This window comes from Macaca fascicularis, chromosome 8 (genome assembly GCF_037993035.2).
Source record: "Macaca fascicularis isolate 582-1 chromosome 8, T2T-MFA8v1.1".
NCBI lineage: Eukaryota > Metazoa > Chordata > Mammalia > Primates > Cercopithecidae > Macaca > Macaca fascicularis.
The window spans coordinates 31,012,631-31,021,015 of NC_088382.1; the positions used below are offsets into that span (position 1 = coordinate 31,012,631).

Below are 8,385 nucleotides of genomic sequence, written 5' to 3' on the forward strand. Positions count from 1 at the left end.
GAGGAGCACGGACCCGTGAATAGAACACACGTGCCTGTGCTGAAGGCTGAAGCGCTCTCCAAACGCTCATATCCGTGCTGAGTGTGTCGTGATTATGATGTCAATTTTATTTTAGGTTTATGAGGCCTTGAAACACTATCAGGACAAATGTGTGGTTTAAGAAACAATCATCTTTAGCCGAGAAAAAAAAGTTATTTAGAAATGTTGCTAACTCATGTAATTGCCACATTCAGTTCAATATTCTTTATTCAACGATTATTTAGGAACATCTGCTCCCCAGAAGGGGATGGGCCATGGGGCAGACCAGGGGGCCCAGTGCTCCGGGCAGGGGGTACCCCTTGTGGGGCCGCTCATTTCTGTTTTAAGGTACACCAAGGGTTGGAAAAACCACACCAAGCAAAGAACTTGCATCAAGATCGCGACTGGAATCCATTAATGTAGGTGGCAAAGCCCCACAAGTCTGATCACCGCCTGGTGAGAAGGCTTCTCCCCAGGACACGTGGAAGATGTGCCCTGAGGCATCCACCGAGGGTGGCGCAGGTCCTGAGGATCCAGGAGATCAAAGAATATGAGCCAAGAGGTACAAATCACATGTTGGAGTTTGCCTTCCCCTATGTGACCACAGTTCTAGATGATGCAAAAATTTACTCAAGCCATGCTAAGAAAGCTACTGATGTGCAATTGCAATGCAGTGTGCGCCGACCAGCTTTTATACCTCTCCACCCCAAGAGATTTTTATTAGATATTGCAAGGCAAAGAAATCAAACCCCTTCACCATTGATCAAGCCCTATTCAAGCCCTAGATTGCCACCCAATAGATATTGCTTAACAGCTCCAAACTATATGTTGCAGGGAAAACCCCAAAACTAGGGTACAGCCACAGAGGCTACCTGACTTGGAGTAGGAAGGAATTGAGAGCAGGCCCTTAGAGTAAAATGAGAGCAAATTTAATTAAGAAAGTAAAGGAATAAAGGGGTGGCTACTCCATAAGCAGAGCAGCCTGGAGTGTTGCAGGTTGGCTATTTTTATGGTTATTTCTTGATTATATGCTAAATAGAGGGTGGATTATTCATGAGTTTTACAAGAAGGCCCTGGGGATTTTCTGGAACTGAGGGTTCCTCCTCCTTTTAGACCAGAGAGGGCAATAACTTCCCGGGTTGCCATAGCATTTGTAAACTGTCATGGCACTCAGGGGAGTGTCTTTCAGCAGCTAAATCATTATAATTATCCTACAATGAGAAGTGAGGATGACCAGAGGTCATCCACTAATGGATTTCCGTTGCAATCTTTATCCAGGTTATTTGCCTGGAGTGGTTTTTCCAACCCTGGTATACCAGGAAAGGAAACGCTGAGTGGCTCCCCATGGGGTGCCCTCTTGGTTTTGGTGGGTTTGGGCCGCCCTCTTTACTGCATCTGTTTTATCAGTAGGGGTCTTTGTGACCTCTATCTTGTGAAATCAGTCCTGTCAAACTCCTGTCTCATACATACAGGCTTAAGTCTTTAGAGAAAAAGGCATCAACTTCTGAGGGAAGAATAACAGTCCCCATGATATCAGTGGGCCAGGGGAGGTCCTCAAATGCCGGTGGGCCCTGAACCCCGCTCTTGACACCGTCTTGAGAATGAATTCAAAGATGAGTTGGAAAATGGTGAAAGTATGGAGATTTATTGCAAAGGGGAAAAGTACACACTTAAAAACAGGGATTGTGGGTGTACTAAAGAGAATCACACAGTGGGGTTTGCGGTTTCTCTCTATAGGGGTTTCTTTAACCAAGGGGTGGAATATTGATGAAAATTCTTGGAACAAGATGGAGATTTCTTGAACTGTGGTGCCACTCATTTTTACACCAATATGGGTGTTCCCAGAACTGTCACTGCACTGGTGGGTGTGATTTAGTGTGTTAATGAGCATATAATGAGGTCCTAGGTGAAACCTAGGTCAAATCCAGTGCACTGCGTCTAGTTGGTCTTAGCTAGCTTGGTCCACACCCTGTTTTTCAGGGGTTCATCAGCCCATAGCCCCTACTCAAGGGAAACTTCTGTTTGGAGTTTTTATTCTCCTGTGAACACCCTGCATTATTTCTGTCTCACCCAGGTTAAATGTTGGGTCAGTTACTAGCCCACCAGGTGCTCACACACTGGGCATACCACCCCCACAAACCATGTTTGTGGCAAGGACTTGAAACCATGTTTGTGTAAAGACTCAAATGTCCCTCACAAGGCAAAGGTTTACAGTGCAGATGTCTGCTTCACATTGCCCTGTGAAGCATTAATTCCTGTAACATCAGCAATTCAGAATGTTCTGGTTAATCCGCCACGAATGGTCCAGAGACATTCTTATTACACTAATATGGTGTCATCACAAACTACCGCCAATGAAAAGAAAACATGAAGAAGGTGATGATGATGATAATTTGTAATCTAGCTTTGATGTATGTAACATGTATACTTGATTTTGAATTCACTGTACTGAAATTAATCATGCATGCTAGATGCTTTCAAGTTGTGTTTTAGACAACTTAATTAATATTTCATGAGTATAGTTACTATATTTTCAACTGAAATATTAGATTTTCTTTAATAGGATAAGTAATGGTTTTTCATCAGCCTTTAAGTGTAGATAATAAAGTTGTCCTTCATCAATTAAAAAAAACACATTTATAGAGCACGTACTTCTACCCTTCAAAGTCCAATCTTTCAGCATCCCTAAGCTTCCTTCCCATCTCAGGAGGAGGCAGGGGATGGGGGCTAAGGAAACTTAACCAAATCACTCCTCCTCTCCTAAGTCTTTACTTTCACCCCCTCTAATAGTCATTTTTCTTCAACATCAAACAATAACAATAATAGCAAACACGTATTTAGTATTTATTGTATGTCAGGTCTTGTTTCATGCATTAGCTCATTTAATCTTCAGAACTCTATGATGTAGGTTACTATGATTGTAAACTCCATTTTTCAAATGAGGAAACTGAGGCACAGAAAGGTTAATTTGCCTAAAGTCACAGGCTTTAGCAATTGGTAGAGCCTCAATTCGAAACCATGTTGCCCTCTTTAAAGACTTCCTCTTTAACAAATGTGCTTAAAATCTCTTCCACATTACACATGTGTGCACACACACATACACCCCTCCACCTCTGGGGCCTTTCCATTTTTGGTCACCCTCTTTCAAGCACAGAAGCATAGTGTCTCAGCTCTCCTTCTCTCAACTCTTATTCTAATTTTCTTGTGCAGGCATTATATTATAGACCTCATCACCTTTTCTTTAAGGATCTGTAGTGTTCTATACTTTTTATGAAGTCCTACATTTTTACAAGCCGATTTTCTACTCTTACTGGCTAATAAAATCCTGCCTAAAGCCAGAGCCTGAAAGCTTCATAATTAACCATTGCTAGTGAAAAGAAACTCCAGGGAGATCGACGCAGATGTAAAATGAGGCCAAAAGCATGCACCAGAGCAAAGGCCCTGGTGTAAAGCCTTACTCATAACCATCCTGTTCCCCATCTTGCAACCATAAAACTACCTCCAGAGATGAGCCGTAGAAACATCTGAACTTCACAAGTGCAGTGTTATCATTTGTGAAATGTAACCATGAACTCAAAATCTTGTATACTAGTCAGTTGTCATGGAAAACAGCTTGCAACCCAGATCATTATTTATTTCAGTGTATAAGTGACCTGGTTTCCTTGGTTTAGCAAAAGAGCCCACAACTCTGACATTTGGCTGCCTGAGCCCAAAGAAACATCGGCACTGTCATCTTTTTACGGCATAAACTCTAACTTCTGGTCCATGCAGGACCTCACCTTTTGATTTTCAAGGGCCTAGTTTGAAAATGAAAAAGAAAGTTAACTTTTTTTTCTCTTTTTTTTTTTTTTTTTTTTTTTGAGACGGAGTCTGGCTCTGTCGCCCAGGCTGGAGTGCAGTGGCCGGATCTCAGCTCACTGCAAGCTCCGCCTCCCGGGTTTACGCCATTCTCCTGCCTCAGCCTCCCGAGTAGCTGGGACTACAGGCGCCCGCCAAGTCGCCCGGCTAGTTTTTTGTACTTTTTTTTAGTAGAGACAGGGTTTCACTGTGTTAGCCAGGATGGTCTCGATCTCCTGACCTCGTGATCCGCCCCTCTGGGCCTCCCAAAGTGCTGGGATTACAGGCTTGAGCCACCGCGCCCAGCCCTTTTCTCTCTTTTTTACTGCTATTGCATTCTAATTACTTCAAAGCTAAGTAAATTGCTGCCGATTGTGATATAGGAGTTAAGAAGAAATTAGGCAGATAGTGAGGGTAAGGAAGTCCTCAGTAAGGTTTCCTTTTAATGAAAAGCAGCCCCCAAATCATCTTCTCTTCTAACAAAGAGCAGCCTGTAAAATCAATCTGCGGACATAGACATGCAAGCTTCCAGCTGTGAATGCTGTCAGCTGTGCCAGTAGGAAAAGGCTGCCTGGGGCTAGGCATGTTCAACATGGCGGTTCCATCTATCCCTTTCCCTGTCAACCATGTGCACAGTAAGGAGCAGGCCACACACACTGGCCAAGTAGAACCCGCATTTGCATAATAAAAGATTAGGGTAGGTGGCCAGCTATGTAAACGTCCCACCTGGTCCAACCAATCTTGGGCCGTATGTAAATCAGACACTGCCTCAAGCCTGTCTATAAAACCCTGTGCACTCCACCAAGGGACAGAAGTCCCACTGGGTTGCCCCTCTTTCTTGCAGGAGAGAGAGCTGTTCTCCTTTCTCTTTCTTTGCCTATTAAATCTCTACTCCTAAAGCCACTTCTTGTGTGTCCACATACTCCATTTCCTTGCGTAAAATGAGGAACCTCTGGTATTTACCCCAGACAACGACACTACTTCAATTGGTTAGGTGTGAACTTTTAGGAAAGAAGAGGAAAAATATCGAAACGTTAAGGTTTTGTCTTGTTACATCTGTATATCCAACCAATCAACTTAACACATCCCTAGGGTGCTTCTCAGGTGTCCCAAAGCCATTAGGTCCTCAGATGAGGCCAACGAGCAACAGACTTGGATTAACCTCGAAATGTTCAGCAAAGAAGCTAAATGCAAAAGAATACACGATTGCATAATGCTATTCATATGAAGCTCAAAACAGGCAAAACAAAGCCATAGTATTTAGGAGTGCATGCTTAACCGACAAAAACATTACAAGGTAACACCACCAAAGTGACTACCATCAAAATCAGGTTCATGATCACTTTGGAGGACGAAAATAGGAAGGATCAGGAGGAGAAAGAGAGGGGCTCCTGGGGTGCTGACATTCTAGCTCCCCACCTGGGTGATGCGACACAAGGGTTTGCTTTGATAAATCATTGTGCTGGACATTTTGTTTTGGGTACTTTTCTGTAGTGTTAAGTCCACAGGGGAAGAGCTTTTTAAAAGCAAAGGGACATGTACTCCATAAATATATACACCTACTGTGTACCCCTAAAAAGTTAAAAATTTAAATTTAAAAAAAAAGCAAAGGGAGAAGAAAAAAAGTGGGATGGAAGGTGAGCCCAGGAAGGTCTGTCACCCACATAGGGACACAGCAAACAGGTTCCGTTTATGAATTTGATCTTGTCAATAAGATGTACCCGGTGCAATCTGGAAGGCAGAAATGAGATGGAATCCCCTTCCTGCCCCTTGCCTGTTTCCCCTGGCAAGTACAGCTCGGTGGGGGCAGAGCGGGGTTGGGGGGGTGGTTTGAGGGTTTCAGCAACCACATTCCAGTATCTAGTCACTTACTTCATGGGTCTTGAAAGACACCTGCAGTGGCAGTGGTGGTCTCCCAATCTGTAGATCACAGCTATAATGGGTGTCCTTGAATCTAACATGAACCCAGCACCCCCAGTCCCAGTCTCCTGCCTGGCAATGGGCAGGTGCATAGTGGAAAAACAGTTTTTCTCTACACTCACACTCAACACTTCTGTGACCAGATGTGCACACTTTTTCCCATGCCAGCCACTTCTCCCACACCAGCTGGGTGTCATACAATTCAATTCAATTCTGACACAGAGCAGAATTACCACAGACCTCACAGGTTAAGGGCTCAGTCCCAAACACCAGCCCCCACTTCAGATGCCAATCACAAGTAGTAAGTCCCCAGGTTACCCACAACTTCTGTCTGATTGCTACAAACTGGAGCTTCCCATGAACCCCACCTGGGGTTCAATGGTTTGCTAGAGCAGCAACCAGAACCCAGAAAGACAGTTTACTTACTGTTGTCAATTTATTACTGAGGATATTTCAGTCAGATGAAGAGGTACAGCATAGGGCAAGGTCTAGAAGGGTCCCCCCAGCATAGGTCCTCATAGAGTTAGAGTGTACTACCGTCCTGGCACGTGGATGCATTCACCAACCTAGAATCTCCCTGAACTCTATCTTTTAGGGATGTTAATGGAGGCTTCATCACAAAGGCATGATTGATTATTAACTCAATCGCTAGACCCTCTTCCCTCCCTGGAGAATGAGGGGTAGGGGTGAAAGTTCTAGGCTTCTGATCATGGCTTGGTCGTTCTGGTGACAAGCTCCCATTCAGGAGCCCAGCAAAAGTCACCTACAGATAGTATAACAGATGCTCCTATCACCCAGGTCATTCCAAGGGATGAGGAGCTCCGAGTCCAAACCCTGGCATCTGGGAGAGGTGCAGCTGCAGCTGTGGAGCAAGGTGGGTGCTTGCAGGGAAGAACCCTTTGCACAGTCACCTTGGGAGGGCTGGTCTCCACCAGCTTTGTTCATCCTCAATGGCTAAAGGTTTTCATTTGCAGTTTTCTGACTTTTCCTACCTCCCAATAAGAAGTGAAATTAGCTGGTTCTGGGAACATGGGGCTTGAAAAACAAGAAGTGCTTTGGAAAATGTGCTGGGATCCGAGTTGCCTGTAATTGATGAGTTCCTGCCTCCATTGTGGTCCAGTGAACTGGGAAGACGTGGCAGGGAACTCAAACCCTCCCTAAGGGAAGACGCCTACTTAATGCCTAAGGAAGATGAGTTTTCCATCCTCTGTGATTGTGTAAGATTTCTGGGCTGACCCTGACATCTGGCCACAATCTCAGTACCCAGTCATTGTTTTTGTTCCACAATATTCTTTGCTTTTTAACTCCATCAGAAAAAAAAAATGTCTTGATTCTCAACATGTTAGGGTGAATCAATACAGTGATTAATAGGAAATAATTTTTGGTGGTTTATACTTTAAGTACTAAGTACCCACCTAGAATGTAAAGGGGGGGCCAGGAACTTAGAGGGAATGTAAATCCTCCTGCACACTGGATGCTGTTTGAAATTATCCTGCCACTAAGGCAACAGCAGCATAAACACACTGGGTGAAGAAAAATAAGCCGGATGTTCTCAGGACATCTGAAAATCATTGGTTCAGACCCTTTCCTCAAGGAAGATAGTTAAATGGAGAAGTTGGTCGCTTTAGAACACATGAAGCTAAGGCATGAGAACAAGCCCAGAGCTTTTTCAGCAACATGACACACTGTTTGTTTGTTTGTTTGTTTTAATTAAAAAAAAAAAATTGGCCAGGCAGAGTGGCTCATGCCTGTAATCCCAGCAGTTTGGGAGGGTGGGTGGGAGGATTACTTGAGGCCAGGAATTAGAGATGAGCCTAGGCAACATAGCCAGATCCTGTCTCTCCAAAAAAAAAAAAAAAAAGGAGAAAAATTAGAAAAAGCAATTAGCTGAGCATGGTGACTCATGCTTGCAGTCCCAGAGCCTTGGTAGGCCAAGGCAGGAGGATTGCTTGAGGCCAGGAGTTCAAGATCAGCCTGGGCAACATGGTGAGACCCTGTCTCTACAAAAAAATAAAATAGCCAGGCATGATGGCGTATGCTTGTAGCCCCAGCTGCTTGGAAGGCTGAGGTGGGAGGACTGTTTGAGCCAGGGAGTTTGAGGCTACCGTGAGCTATGACTGTACCATTGCACTTCACCTTGGGTGATAGAATGAGACCCTGTGAAAAACAAAAAAGCAAACCAAAAGAAACCTGTTCCTCAGGCACAACAAAGGGGTAGGTGGATATCAGAAGGGAAAGGCCTCCTAAGGCCTTAATACCTATGCCCCTTCATGCACCTATTAGTATTCTCAGCATAAATTTAGCAGCCCTCAATCAGAGAACAGTCCCAAGCTAGGCATATAGCTCATTAAATAGCTGCTACGGTGAATGAGACTTACATGTTTGTTTTTTTAAATTGTAAGCCTGAGCTAGGAGGACTTTGATGAGTCTCTTCCCTGTGCGTGGGAGGAGAGATTGCATTTTAAGGGATGCTCATGAAAACTTCAAAAGTGGGAAAACTCATTCAATTCCCTCCCTCATTCTCTTATTTATTTCTTGAAAAAAATGAACCTGAGCCAAGTGTTGAATGTTAAAAAAAAATGAAAAGACTAAGAAAAAATAAAAACAAAA

General features: G+C 44.0%; 1 pseudogene; it reads left to right on the forward strand.

Moving 5' to 3' along the window:
• Window positions 1-584: 584 nt before the first annotated feature.
• On the forward strand, window positions 585-2,417 carry LOC141407491 (transcription initiation factor TFIID subunit 9-like; annotated as a pseudogene).
• Window positions 2,418-8,385: the final 5,968 nt, after the last annotated feature.